Source organism: Trichomycterus rosablanca, chromosome 9 (genome assembly GCF_030014385.1).
Source record: "Trichomycterus rosablanca isolate fTriRos1 chromosome 9, fTriRos1.hap1, whole genome shotgun sequence".
Taxonomy (NCBI): Eukaryota; Metazoa; Chordata; class Actinopteri; order Siluriformes; family Trichomycteridae; genus Trichomycterus; species Trichomycterus rosablanca.
This window is the reverse complement of record NC_085996.1, coordinates 3,518,124-3,533,093: the sequence shown is the minus strand read 5'-3', so window position 1 is coordinate 3,533,093 and position 14,970 is coordinate 3,518,124. Positions and strand designations below refer to the sequence as shown.

General features: G+C 40.9%; 1 protein-coding gene across 1 annotated transcript in view; it reads left to right on the top strand.

The window, feature by feature from the left end:
• The window catches only part of LOC134320292 (uncharacterized), a 150,331-nt gene that overhangs the window by 99,628 nt on the left and 35,733 nt on the right, over nucleotides 1-14,970 (top strand). The gene's annotated exons all lie outside the window — the stretch shown is intronic.

Below are 14,970 nucleotides of genomic sequence, written 5' to 3'. Positions count from 1 at the left end.
GCCTGCACTGCCGATTGTGCCTGCTAAGGGGCACCCAGACGACCGGTAACAATACTAATAATTGTGTAAACCAACGTGACATCAACAATGAAGTGATGTCAACAGTCTGTCTGTGGTACGAGAGCTACAGCTTGTCACTGTTAGAACTGATCTACCTGTTGAACATAAATGATGAAGTGTATGAACAACAAAAACTACAAACTGAATAATGAAAAACACTTTATTTTAATATAATTTGCAGACATTTTAAAATAAGTCAACTGTAATCAGGAAAATAAATCAGTAATTATACTGCAAACAACAAAAAGCATCATTTTTAATAAGCATAAAGCATTATATAACTTTGAGATCAAAGTTCGAATCTCAGCTGTGCTACTGACCGGCCAAGGTGGCTGCACAGGCACACGACTGGCTGGGTGTCTGTAAGTGGAAGGGACAGTGGTCAAGCGCTGCAGCAACACCCTCTGCTGGCCAGTCACGGTGCCTAACCCCATTCCCAAAGATATCATATTGCAGCGGCAGCTGTAAGTGACCCCACCTGACCTTTGTCCTTCCAAGTGGGTGGTGGCATTGAAGGTGATTATAACTCGTTTAATGAATACTTTCGTGTTTCATTTAGTTCTGCTTTAAGAAAATGTTTTAAAAATTCTGTACAATTAAATGTGACCGGATGGCTTCGGATCTTTGCACGTTTTCAAATCAGAGAGTACAGCTTTTTCTTTTGCTGGATGTTTTTGTACACAGCAAGAGCAGGAACAAAAACCTTTGAAATGCACCACAGATACGGGTCTATAGTGAAAGACCTGTCGATGCTCCTCTCTTCCTCTTGAGGACCTAAGACGATCGTCGATGGAATGTCACACACGTACATGTGATACTGGAGCAGAGTTTGTGTGTCGATTGAGAACTTTTTCTCATCAGTGAGGTAAATCATTTTATTTACACCAGTTTTTGGGTTCTTATAGTTCATGACATTTTCAGCCTTTAGAAACGAGTACTCGCTGTGTTCCACAACATCACTGATCAATATACAATCAAATACTTCCTTTATCTCCCCCTCACTGCCGCTGCATTGTTTCATAGCCCAGTTACGGAGCACAATGTCCCGCTCCGTCATTTTCTTCATCTTCTTCAGCTTATTTTCCTTCAGCACTTTCTTTCTGTTATTGTTTCTTTTCTTGGTCTCATTTAAAGGTGTACTTTGGTTTAAGGGTTGACCTGTAATGTCTGTAGCAAATAGTTTTGAAGAACTTTCAGCATGACCCAGTGACTGTACTTTATCTTGATCCTTCACTGCACCAGTCACAGAACTCACAGCTGGATCACTAAACCTACTGTAAACAGACGTGGGGTTAAAACGCTCATTTGGTTCATACACGTTCTCTTGTATGTCCATGTTTTCCTCTAGCCGTGCATCATCTCGACCCTCAGACTGGAGCTGCATGACTGATGTGTTTTGAAAACGGGATGAAAATTAAGTTTTACTGTGATTTGCTTCAAACAGACCATCAGGCTGCAGAGGCTTTAAAGAATTTTTGTAAAACTGCATATTTGGTTCACTGACCGTCTCCTGCACATCCATGCTTTCTTCTACTGGTTGTAGCTGGCACTGCTGGCCATCAAGAACATCTGGATGATTTAAGATAGCAGAACTATTTCTTTCTTTGAACTTAAGATCTTGCAGCCCCTCATTTTGCATGAGCTCATCCACTACAGCAGGTAGAGGGGTACCATAATGCTTATTCTGGCCCTGATGGCCATCAAGAACATGTGGATGATTCGGGACATCAGAAGCACTTCTTTCATTTAAGTTAGGATCTTGCAGTCCCTGGTTTTGCATTGGGCCACCTGCTACTGCAGGTAGAGAGGTACCGTAATGCTTATTCTGATCAACATCAAGAACATCTGGATGATTTGGGACATCAGAACCACTTCTTGCTTGTAACTTAAGATCTAGCAGTCCCTTGTTTTGCATCAGGAAATCTGCTAATGCAGGTAGGGAGGTACAGTGACGCATATTCTGATCATAATCATGATTGTCTGGAAGATTCGGGACATCAAAATTATTTCTTTCTTTGAACTGAAGACCCTGCAGCCCCTCAGTTTGCATTAGCTCATCCACTACTGCAGGTAGAGAGGTACCGTCATGCTCATTCTGTTCACCATCAAGAACATCTGGATGATTTGGGACATCAGAACCATTTCTTTGTTTGATCTTAAGATCTTGCAGCCCCTCGTTTTGCATTGGCTTATCCACTACTGCAGGTAAAGAGGTCCCATAACACTGATCAACATCAAGAACATCTGGATGCTTTATGACATCAGAAGCACTTCTTTCTTTACACTGAAATTCTTGCAGCCCCTCATTTTCCATTGGCTCGTCCACTACTGCATGTTGAGAGGTAGCGTAATTCTCATTCTGATCACCATCAAGAACATCTGGATGCTTTAGGACATCTGAACCATTTCTTTCTTTGAACTGAAGATCTTGTAGCCCCTTGATTTGCAATAGGTTGTCTGCTACAGCAGGTAGAGAGGTACCATAACACTTACTCTGGCCCTGATAGATATTAAGAACATCTGGATTATTTGGGACACCAGAAGCACTTCTTCCTTTGAACTGAATATCTTTTTGTTCCTTGTTTTGCATTGGCTTATCCACTACAGCAGGTAGAGGGGTACCGTAATGCTTATTCTGATTATCAACAAGAACATCTGGATGATTTAAGATATCAACCTTTCTTTCTTTAAACTGAAGATCTTGCAGCCCCTCGTTTTTTATTGGGTCATCTGCTACAGCAGGTAGAGAGGTACAATAATTCTCATTCTGGTCCTGATGACTGTCAAGAACATCTGGATGCTTTATGACATCAGAACCATTTCTTTCTTTACACTGAAGTTTTTGCAGCCCCTTGTTTTGCATTGGCTCGTCCACTACTGCATGTGGAGAGGTATCGTAATGCTCATTCTGATCACCATCAAGAACATCTGGATGCTTTATGACATCAGAACCTCTTCTCTCTTTGAACTGAAGATCTTGCAGTCCCTCGTTTTGCATCAGGTTGTTTGCTACAGCAGGTAGAGGGGTACCGTAATGCTCATTCTGTTCACCATCAAGAACATATGGATGCTTTGGGACATCAGAACCATTTCTTTCTTTGATCTTAAGATCCTGCAGCCCCTCATTTTCCATTGGCTCGTCCACTACTGCATGTGGAGAGGTAGCGTAATTCTCATTCTGATCACCATCAAGAACATCTGGATGCTTTAGGACATCTGAACCATTTCTTTCTTTGAACTGAAGATCTTGCAGTCCCCCGTTTTGCATCAGGTCACCTGCTGCTGCAGGATGAGAGGTAACATAATGCTCATTCTGGTCCTGAAGGATATCAAAAACATCTGGATGATTTAGGACATCAGAACCACATCTTTCCTTACACTGGAGTTCTAGCAGCCCCTCATTTTGCATCGGCTTATCCACTACTGCATGTAGAGAGGTACCGTAACACTTATTCTGATCACCATGAAGAACATATGGATGCTTTGGGACATCAGAACCACTTCTTGCTTTGATCTTAAGATCTTGCAGCCCCTTGTTTTTCATTGGCTCGTCCACTACTGCATGTAGAGAGGTACCAAAACACTTATTCTGATGACCATCATAAAAATTTTTCTCAGATCTCGGAACATCTGATATTTGAGGTGTATTCTTAAACTGTACCTCCTGCAGGTCCTCTGTTGGTAGAAGTTTATCTTTCTCCTGGACCACTGTTGGTTCACATGTCTGTAATGATCGAGAACCAAGCTCCTCTGCTGGCGATACACAGCCCAGATCAGCGTTTTTGGACTCACTGTCGCTAGTTTTCTTCTCACTACATGGAACGCCAGTGACTATTGGGTGACTGATGGTATGAAGGCTTGTCACAACCTGTAACTGATCATTAGTTTGTGACAGTGAGCGGTCAGTCAAGCTAAATGACGATCCATATCTACTGCTGCCTGACTCTTCTGCATTTATCTGCATGAACTCTTAATCATCATCATTTTCTACCAACATCGATACTTTTGCAGCTGTAACGTGGTCTTTGTCCTTTTCAAAAAACAACCCTAACATCGATTTAGGAAATGTAGCTTTTTCTCTGTTCGAGAAACAACTTTAGTTCTTTTTTACGACTGATCTCGTTAATCTCTTTAGCAGTGAGACACAGACTCTTTTTCAGCTTCTTATCCTTCAGAGAATCTTTCAAAGCCTCAATTTCACCCTGTTTGAGCTTCTTCTCCAGGTCATCAATCAGTTTCTGGCTGTTTTCAGGATCAGAGACCCAGTCTTCCAGTTTGGCCATGGTGGATAAGGTCTTGAGATCTGTTGAAATGTAGATAATGTAGTTGTTTACACAGTGTATCAGATTTTCATTTGTACACTGGCTACTGCAGTTGAAGGTCAAAGCTTTGCAAACACTGGTAGGGAACACATTATCGTAAAAAGGAATTTGTGTCCTTACTGGTTTATTTTATTTTTGCATATTTGCAACTTTTAGTTTTTTTGCACCTCTTAAAAAAGTGTAATATAAGACAAGGGGCAGATAATTTGTCACAGCACACATATCATGACAGTACTACACTTTAAATAATTTTCTGCAATGGTTTCTTTTCTTTGACCGAATTATTGAAACCCAAACCCTGAATTTGATGCGTATAACACATTCCAATAAAAGTTACAGAATGTTGAAGTGGAGAAGGGTTTTGGGACTTAACAAAGATACAAGTTACCATCAAGGCATCTTTTCTTTGGAAGTTCGTAGTTATTTAAGCACGGTGATACCAGGCCTCATTCTGCCTGCACTACAACAGTGCGGCTTCCTAGACACAGAGTGTGTGTGTGCTTGACCAGCCTGCCTGCAGTCCAGATCCACAAGAAACACTGCAACAATCAGTGTCCTCAGTTCCAGACGCATTAAAAAGTCTCATTAATAAAAATGCTGATGGGACTTGGTAGGGAACACACCCCCGTCCTGACTTTTTTGGAGTTACAGCATCAAATTCTAAACGTGTTTCTATTTACAAACTAGAATGAGGTTGATCAGTGAAACATTAAGAATCTTTTCTTTGTACTTTTATCAGTTAAATAAAGATTTAAGGGAAGTAACACATCACACATTCTTCTTTTTACTGTCATGTATTAAACGTGACCCGTCTGTGTTGCTCAATTACAGATTAATAAATGATTGCCGTAGTTTTGAATTTTTTTATTGTCGTCCTGGTCAGGGTCGCGGATGGTCTGGTTTCACCAGGAAAGACTGGGTGCAAGGCAGGAATACCCTGGATGGGATGACGACATTAAAGCATTAATAGATTTTAGTGGGTTAGTAAGAATTTAGTTTTTACTTACTTGGAGAATTATTGAGACGGTTATCTGGTTCATCCACGCCGTCCTCTGTTTGACTCCTAAACCTCTTCCCTGTGTAAACATATAAGGAAAAATAACACACACACAGAAAAATCACAAATACCTTCAAATCATCAAGCAAGACCTTAATATACCTAAAAATGACTAAATGTATAAAGGTATTTTAATGATTTACTTTAAGTGTTTCAGCCAAATCAGTTATATGAAATAAATAATGTCTGGAAAAGAGTAGGGCTGGGTATCGCCACTAATTTCCTGGATCGATTCGATTCGATTCGATTCACAAGGTCCCGATTCGATTCGATTTCGATTCAACACATTTAGGCATATTTGAGTTACATTAACAGGTTTTGTTTAAATATGTACAGATGTTCAGAGAACGAATGTGCTAATTGTACAAAGAACATAATATTTTCATTATTAAAAATATTTGTGTATTTTGTTTACATAAATAATTACTCCAAAACAGAAAACAGTAACATTCATTTTTTATTATTATTTTATATGTCTGACACGCTACAACATTGTAAATGTAATGTAAACATACACCTGGCTGTTGAACAGCTTATGCCAAGTTTACACGACACGACACTCTGATTAACACCTGGTCGCTGTAATGTTCACACTACACGACTGATCGGCGATGGGGGTTTTTACACTACACCATCTATCACCAGGGGGAATCACAGGTGAGCTTCTCTGCTCTCCAAAACTACGTTCTGTCACGAAAACACACGTGAGAAGTGATGAAAGGTTTAATGATACCACGTCCAAACATGCACATCAACAAGTAGCGAGAGATGAAAGTTTGTGCGCCGATGAAATAAATGAATCTGAGTGGATTTGGCAACACGAGCAGCATGGCTTGTTCTATAGTGAGTTGGAGGTTAATAAATATTTTGTTTTGTAGAGAACGATCAGGTCAGAAATACTGTAAAACTCGCGTGTGCTGATGTATTCTGATAGAAACTATATTCCGCTCCTGAACCACCTGTTTACAACCTCGCCCCTGTGTTTCCCCTCGCTGTTTCTCACATTGATTGAGAGCCGAGTTTTGATCGCAGAGCGAACACCGAGTTCCTCCCGAATCCAGCACCGACCCGTCACCGAGCGAAAATCAGGGCTAGAATCATGTAGTGTGAACCAGGCATAACTTGAGCTTCTGCCATGCTGAACTGATGTGCAGATCAGATCTCGTTGCGCAAAAAAAAGACCGCTACCAGTCTGTGGGTCATTTATTACTGGGCCGCACAGAAAGAAAAAATAATTAGAGACGCTACAATAGCAATGAAAACACTGCGCCAATTTTCAACACACTTCAGGCGCTATTGCCTCCTATCACCACTAGGTGGGAGCTGCGTCTTGTTGCATTGAAAAAAGCTGATTTTCCATTATTGTGAGTTAGTTATTACACAGTTACATAGTTATTTTATTTTAAATCCTCCCACCCTGCCAGTCCGTGACATTATGTCTTAAATAAAACCGGTCCATGGTGCAAAAAAGATTGGGGACCTCAGCCCTATAGGTCAGAGTTTTACTGTGACTTACTCTCTGGTTCGGCATTGTCAACCTCATTTCTGTTAGAAATGTTAATAAATCAACCAACAAACCAATGATCATGATCAATTCTGTCATTTCTTACAGCCAGCAGTTAATATTCGGCTCCTTTAGTGAATAAGTTCTCTACAGAACTTGTTATCAAGCTACACCAGTAAAATGCTTAACTTTGCACCCCTGGGATCAGATGAATCCCCCCCCCATCTCCAAACCGGCAGGTGTAGCAACAATTCATAACAAGTATGTTCTTTTTTGTCTAATAATTATTAGTTTTAAAGCTAAAAGTGACCAAATTCTTTTGATGTTACTGTTTTACTGCCATGTTTGTTATGTTGGGCTGGTTTTTGATTCAGTAAAGCATGAAAACTTATTGACCTCACACTCAGTGATGTGTTATTCTGAAGGATCACTATATATGCCCATTGGTTACTGGTTACCATCAACTAATGACCATTAGGACTTGGTAAGGGGAAGAGGTATTTATCTAAAACACAGTCGTCAGCTGGAACAAAATCACAGAAGCAATTAATTCTATTAGTTCTATTATTATGATTTAAAAACAAAACTCAAAAGTCAGGCTTACCCAGTTCTTTCATTAAATCAGACTCGTTCTCTTTTAGCCAATCATAAACACACTGATAGGCTTTCTCGCTGTTCAGGTGCTCGTATAATTCTCTCATTTGTTTCTGGCTGGTTGTCTGTCTTTTGATGTTAGAATACATTTCAGCTTTAATAATGCCCTTCCCACGCAGAACATCAGCCAGACCTAATGGATTTCTTGTCCTTTTGATAAGTTCCGCCTGGTGTTTCTTCAGAAAATGCTTTGCACCGAGTTCTGCCATGGCGCCTGTACAGCAAACAAACAGTGTGTTAGAACAAACAACCCTACAGAGAGCTGCTGGTGACCTTATCAATATGCATAATTCATGCCCACGCTCTGTTAACATGTGGGATGAGAGCCTAATGCACGGCCATGACTAACATTTGTGAACGATATTATTAAAGTGTGAAGTTAAAGCTCTTAAGGGAAGCTAAATCTCGTGCTCTAGGGCCAGAGAGAGCATGAGTTCACTACCAGTCTGAAATAATACCCACATTCTTCCCTGTGTCCCTGCCAGCAGTAATGCCCAGTCACACCGAGCTGTCCCACAGTGGCTGGCATTTGTTTGGCACCCAGTTTTTTTTTTTTACAGTGTGCATGCACATATAATACATTAGTGACATAAAGTAAAATAATACATGTCACTATTTGTAATAATTAGATATAAACAGCTTTAAAATAAATGTGCAGATGAGAGTTTCCTGTAGAAGACATGTCCAAAACACAGATATCAAACTTAAACGTTTTAAAACCCAAACTTTAACCACCAAACACTAAATTATCTGTATGTAGCTGACAATAAATTAACCAACATCAAAAAATACGGTACCCCAAGAGCTGTAATAATCACAATATATATTAGGGGAACACCCCAATTCTCAAATGTGAGGGACATATACTGACATAAAAATGACAAATAAACCTGTTGAACTTTCTAGCATTAGTCGTTGATTTGGCAGAAATGTTTAGAACATCAGGGACCCCCAGTAGAGTTGGTCCCCCCAATACTCAATTCATGGCTACTGGACTCTTGGGCTACTGGACTCTTAGGTCTTGGGTTTAAGAGGATTGCTACACTGACACTGAGATGCTCACTCTGACTCTATGATCCCATGAAGAAAAGAGGATTTCATGCACAACTTTAGATTTTTCTCAGTGCAGCCATTTTTATTCCCCACTAGGTGGAACTAAGAACATACAAAATGAACCACTACACTGCATTCAATACAGCAGGGTTTTTCAAACTTTTTTCTGGTGACCCACATCTTGTCCATGATGTTTTAACGCGACCCAGGCAACATAAAAATATATATTTCTATAAATGTATACTAAAACACAAAACAAACAAAATTCACTTACTCAATGAGAAGGATGGGCCTGTTTGCTATGTATGATCTGGTCCCATTGTGGTTCACAAGAAGAGAGGGCAACACACATATAAGCACGTTTCCTTTCAGTGCTAACGGCAGTTGGCCTATTTATTTTCAGCTCTTATATATATATAAGATATATATATATATATATATATATATAAGATATATATATATATATATATATATATATATATATATATATATATATATATATATATATATTATTTTTTTTTTTTTTTTTTTTTTTGTAAAATATCTAATAATATTAATGGAAAACTGGTCATGTTTAAACTATTTACTGGCTCTATCCTAGATCTGTCCTATTATTACTTAATACACCTGTCAGCCAATCAAAAACAAGGACCTTTTATAATCTTGTATTAAATAGCAGCAAGTATTTCGTAATAAGTGACCTGTATTACATTTAATTAACATAAAAACGCTAACAAATTTGCATCCAAACACAAATAATTACACCATTATAAACACATGATCACCTGACAACAAAGTGTCTCCTATTTCAGCATCTGGACGTATTTTTTAAAATCGCCCCTCAGAATGATGGAGAGGTTAAAAAAGGACTTAATCCTGATTATCTTTAATCTGGCTGGACTCGGGTTCGACCTGCTGCGCTGTAAACACTGTCCTGCTCCAAGTCTCTTCTAGAAAAGAGCAAAGATAAAAGAGCAACCATTGTGATCAGATCCAACAGAGGTGAATCATTACAAACTTACCGACATTCACTGATTATTTTATTATAAGCTTTACTCACCGAACAGATGAGATTTAAGAGAAAAGTTTATATCAGAATTATGAAAGTAGTGTTGAGGGTTACGGCTGAGTCCTTAAGTGAAGTTTTGGTTTTACAAAACAAGCATTAAGGTCAAGAATTAAATCAGTGATCTTATAATGACAGAATAAAGCGGCGCTCGGTTGGCACAGTGGTACATTTGTCCTTTACTGTTGAGATCTGGGGATCCAGGGTTTGGATGGTCAAAACAGCACTAGGAGGTGCACTTGTAAGTGCTGGTTCCAAGCCCAGACAGAAACAGGAGGGTTGTATCAGAATAAAAGCTGTGCCAAGCTATGTAAAGACCAGATACAGATGCTGTGTTGACCCCTAATATACCGGAGCAGCCAAAAGAATTATGACAGAATAAGTAAACAATCAAAAATCATTTTTAAATGTATTTTATTTATTTTTATCTATCCAAAACTCAGTTTTTCTGAGCTGCTCAGTCTGAATAAACTGTTTAGAATAACTCTTATTTATTTAAATAGTTACACACTCTGTTACATATTTTAGAAGATTAAAAGGGCCCTAGAACAGAACCTTGTGGCACACCATGCTGCATTATTTTGGCTCTGAAGTATCTGCTAAGGCCAAGATTTTCAAATGCAGTGAAGCTAATAGTAAAACTCATTGAAAGGATTATTATTATTATTATTATTATTATTATTATTATTATTATTATTATTCAGCTTTGGGTTTGGAGAATGCAGGGGAATTGTATGTAAGGCAGCAGGGCAGGCGTCTAAGCTGTTGTTCAGTCATGATCAGGTAAATCTTAATCTAGGGGGATTAAACTTAATCCTCCCAATCAGACTAGGTGAATGCGCTAGTGTTGCAGCTCCACGCTGCATCCTGGTCACGAGTTCAGAACGGTTCAGCAGCTAATGTGGAAGCGTCTTGGTTCTTACATAAACACTCACGAATCTTCTCACCTGGAGCGCAGTGTCTTTATTAATAGTTGACTAAAAAAGCACTATTGAGGTTCATGAGGTTCTTACACGTCTACCTCTAATTTACCTCACTGTCACACACTATATGGACAAACGTTTGTTGAACCTCTCGGTACAAAACCAAGGGCTCTTCTTCACTCCTCTTTTCTAGAAGGGCTTTCAACAGGGTCATGAAGTGTGTCAGAATTCCAAATTCTAAAAAAGGTGTGGAGTGTGGTTTGGGACAGGATGTGCATTCAACTGGAGTTCTTCCACACCACACACATTAAACCACACTTAGAGTGATTGGTATGGCTACACCAGGACTCAATAATACCTAGGGTGGTGGTAACTCAGTAGTTAAGGTACTGGGTTAGTAATCAGGTTGCCAGTCAAGCCCCACAACTGCCCCTGATCAAGGCCTGTAGTTGGATGGTCCCATAAATATAATTAGGATGGGGTGTCCACATGCTTTTGACCATATAGTGTATTGCAGATGGGTTGACACACATTTTCACATAAAGATCCTTTATAGTGATTGCAGATCATCTTGATGGCATGAAGATTCACCACAAAAACAGAACACACATTCCTCACCATGATATTTATCTGACCTGATTAGAACATTTTTCAATCCTGCAGCATGTCCTGTTACGTTAAAGAAAGTTATAGCACATCGTTTACATGGTGTTTTATGTGTTGGGACACGTTTACCTCTCACTGGCTGACGTATTATCATCACTGCCTTCATTGTGTGGTTCTGAGACACTGGATAAAGATGGTCGCTGCCTGGGAGTTGGTCTGTAGGCTAAAAAACAACTTCCTGTAAAGGTCTGGCCAGAGCAGGAACTCTGCAGTCTCCCTCTGGATACCTCTCCCCACGGTCGTGGTAATGTGGACCTACAGGAAGGTGTCAGAGCCTGGGAGGACGACTGAGTCTTCAGCTGGGTCTGAGCGCTACCAAATGATGATGAATTAGAGGCCAACAAAAATCCGTTTTCATCATCACTGCTTTTTCTGGTCCAGCTTTGGACACATGAAGATGGTGGAGCTGTGAAGGTTTCACACTGAACAGGACAGGTTGAAGATGAAGATACAGTGGGTAGACTTGGATCTCTGTGGCGTACAGAGTAACTTGAGGGTGGAATTTGGGCCCTGGAGGCCGGTGGAGTAGTGTAATCTCCTGGGCTGAATTTATGGGAATGCTGGAAAAGTCTGTCAGCTTCCTGTTTATCTGAAGCAAATGTGGCAGTCAGTCAGAGATCCCTCTGAATTATTGTCCTGGCTGGGAAGCAAAGGTACCGTTTGTAGTGACACTCGTAGTCCCTGAATTCTACCACGATCCTGTCTTGGATTGCAATCATCATTGCTGTTAAAGGAGCTGTCCATTAGTACCTCGGGTGGAGGAGGTGGAAGACTGTCAGCGTCCACTTCCTCAGGCTGTACCGAGAACTCCTTTTCAGGAGGATAATTGTTGTGGTCAGTGGTGGAAACACTTGCCCTGTAGTTAGTTAATGCAGGCAGGAAAGACCCTTCTGCTTCTAAATCTTGCAGACCTGTTGCTGGGCTTGTGGTTGGACGTGTCCTGTACCCCCTGGCTGAAGGTGCAGATAAGTCGTTTGACAGCATTTTTCCCAGGTGGTTCAGGTACAAATACAGGAGGCAAGCGAGGAACTAGGTTAGGTTTAACTGTTACCCTGTTTCCATATTGTGGACTTTGTGCCGTCTTGTTTTTTTTGATGCTCTGACATCTGTCCTGCCTTTGCACCATGTAGTCTATTTTACTGTATAAGCAATCAGCAGACTGTGACCTCCATGTGCCTCTCAAACCAGGATACATAGGTTTACCTGGACAAGGTACAGGGGGGTTATTTACAGTTTGGGGTCGTCTGATGTTTCTATCTTTTCGATAAGTCTGATCAACAGTACTATTGTCTGGCCAGTTATTTTGTAGGCTGAACTGAAGCTGCGCTTTGAGGTCTTTCTGAGACTGAATCGACATATTTTTGGCTTCCAAATTACTATTCATTTCCACTTCATCTTGTACTTCCTCTTTCACATCAGGCGTGTTGTCAGCATGATCATCATCAGCAAAATCTTCATCATTTTTATCCCCTTTATCTTCTCTAAGCTGATCAGGTGAATCTTCAGGATTCTCAGGATGTCCAGTGGAAGAACCAGGTTTGGCTCCAGACCCAGAGCTTTTGCGATGGACGCGAACTCGTGCTGAACCGATCTGGCAGTCGTTGTCTGCACCGATGCCGCTGTCCTCGCTGTGCAGAGAGGAGTCTTCTGGACTGGACTTCCCTAAGCTGGCAGCTTCCACACTAGCCAACACTTGATTCAATTGTTCCTCAGCTGTTCTCTTGGCCTGCCAGTTTTTCCCCCAGCAGTTGTGAGACTGAGCCAAAATATTCAGCTGCTTCCTCTATGGCGGCGTCACCAAGTCCTTTCAGTGAATCTCCAACTTGCTTCATTTCGTCAATGAAGTGTTGGAGCATCTGCGGTAGGTCTGGAGGGGTTTCATCTGAATTCACATCATCTTCTCGGATGTCTGGGTCTATCTGTCGATCCTTTTGTGCCGTCGGCCAGTCGGCCATGTCTTTGCGAAGGTCCAGCAATTGTTCCCCCTGAGTCGTCATTTCCTCTAAGGTCTGGATGATCTCCTCATACTGTAATACTAGTAAATCCACCAAAGGTTGTATAGACAGTTGGGTTTGGGTTGTCTTGTCCAAGAGTCCTAGCAGGGACTCGTATTTGGGGGAATTGGGTTTCAGGTACTTGTAAGCTGTTTGTTGATCAATTGCTGCTCTTTTAAGAAAACCGACACTTTTTCTTTGCCTCTTTTCCTCCTGGCTGTTTTGCTGCCGTTTTTATCCTTCATGTCTGTTGTTTCCTCGGTCAGTAATTCCTCCTGTGAGTTTGTCTCTGGTACATCAACACTTTCATCAGCAGTTGTAGTAGTTTCACATAACACGTCACTGGGTGCAGATATTTTACCTTGGAGTGGTGCAGCACTGCTTTCTTCTTCTGAAACCGCTGGTCCAGTGAGAACTTCACCTGTCTCGGTCCAGCTCTGTACTTCTGTCCTGTTAGACGAGAAGTCACTGCTGCTTTGAAGCTGCAGATCTTTCTGGCTGTGGTTGTAGACTCCAGTACAGAGCTGACCTTTCAAAGGTGAGCATCCCATTTTTTATGAACCAAATGAAAATGATCCGTAGCTTTTTTAAATTAGATTGAGTTAAAGCAAACCTTACTTATCACAGATATTCCACAGTCATCTTCTTAGATTCTCAGTTTCATCCTATGACTCCTGTCTTGGCTCCTTATTATTCCCTGCAAAATCTTTCCTTCAAAAACAAATCAGTATAACCAGAAGTTTCTCATCTGTGCCGTGCCTTCTTCCACTAGTCAAGTGACTAAGAGGATAAAGCAGGATTGGTGATCCTCGCTTCTCGCAGATGGTCACTATAAGGGAATAAGGTGCCCACGTAAGAGCTCCGTTTAATCTCTTCACAGAAGTCAGGTGCCTCGGCGATTATTCCTGATTAAATAAAAATCATCATGGTTATTTAGTACCTGATACAGAAGGCATACCTGGATTATTATCTATTATTAGTATCTATAAAAAATTTCCACTGTTATGCAGATGACACACAGCTATACAAATCAGCCATTTACTTTTTTATTTAATTTTTAAACTGATTATTAAATTTCAATTCAGTAAAATCCCATTAATAAAAATAAAAGCATTTTCACTACTGGTCTTTTGGCTTCCACTATATAGCATATCGTTGCTGTCTGATGAAAAACATAAAGCAGTTTTCACTTTTTTTCATTTCATTTCATTTCCGCCTGTGGTCCCGTCTGGGACATAGGCCGCCGACAAGCTCTCTCCAGGCATCACGGTTCCGGGCGAGTCTCTCCAGCTGTCCCCACGTCTTGCCCATCTGGTTGGCGTCTGCATCCAGGTCTCGGCGCCAGGTATTTCTAGGCCGTCCTCTCTTCCTCTTCCCTTGAGGGTTCCAGGTGAGGGATTGTTTGGTGATGTTTGATGTAGGTTTGCGGAGGGTGTGGCCAATCCATCGCCAGCGTCTCTGAAGGATGTCTTGGTCAACAGGCTGCTGCTTTGTTCGTTGCCACAGTTCTACATTGCTGATCTTGTCGGGCCAGCGGATCTTTAAGATCTTCCTGAGGCAGGTGTTAATAAAGACCTGGATTTTCTTCATGGTGATGGCGGTGGTTCTCCAGGTCTCTGCTCCGTAGAGTAGTACTGGCTTTACTAAGGTGTTGAAGAGCCTGATCTTGGT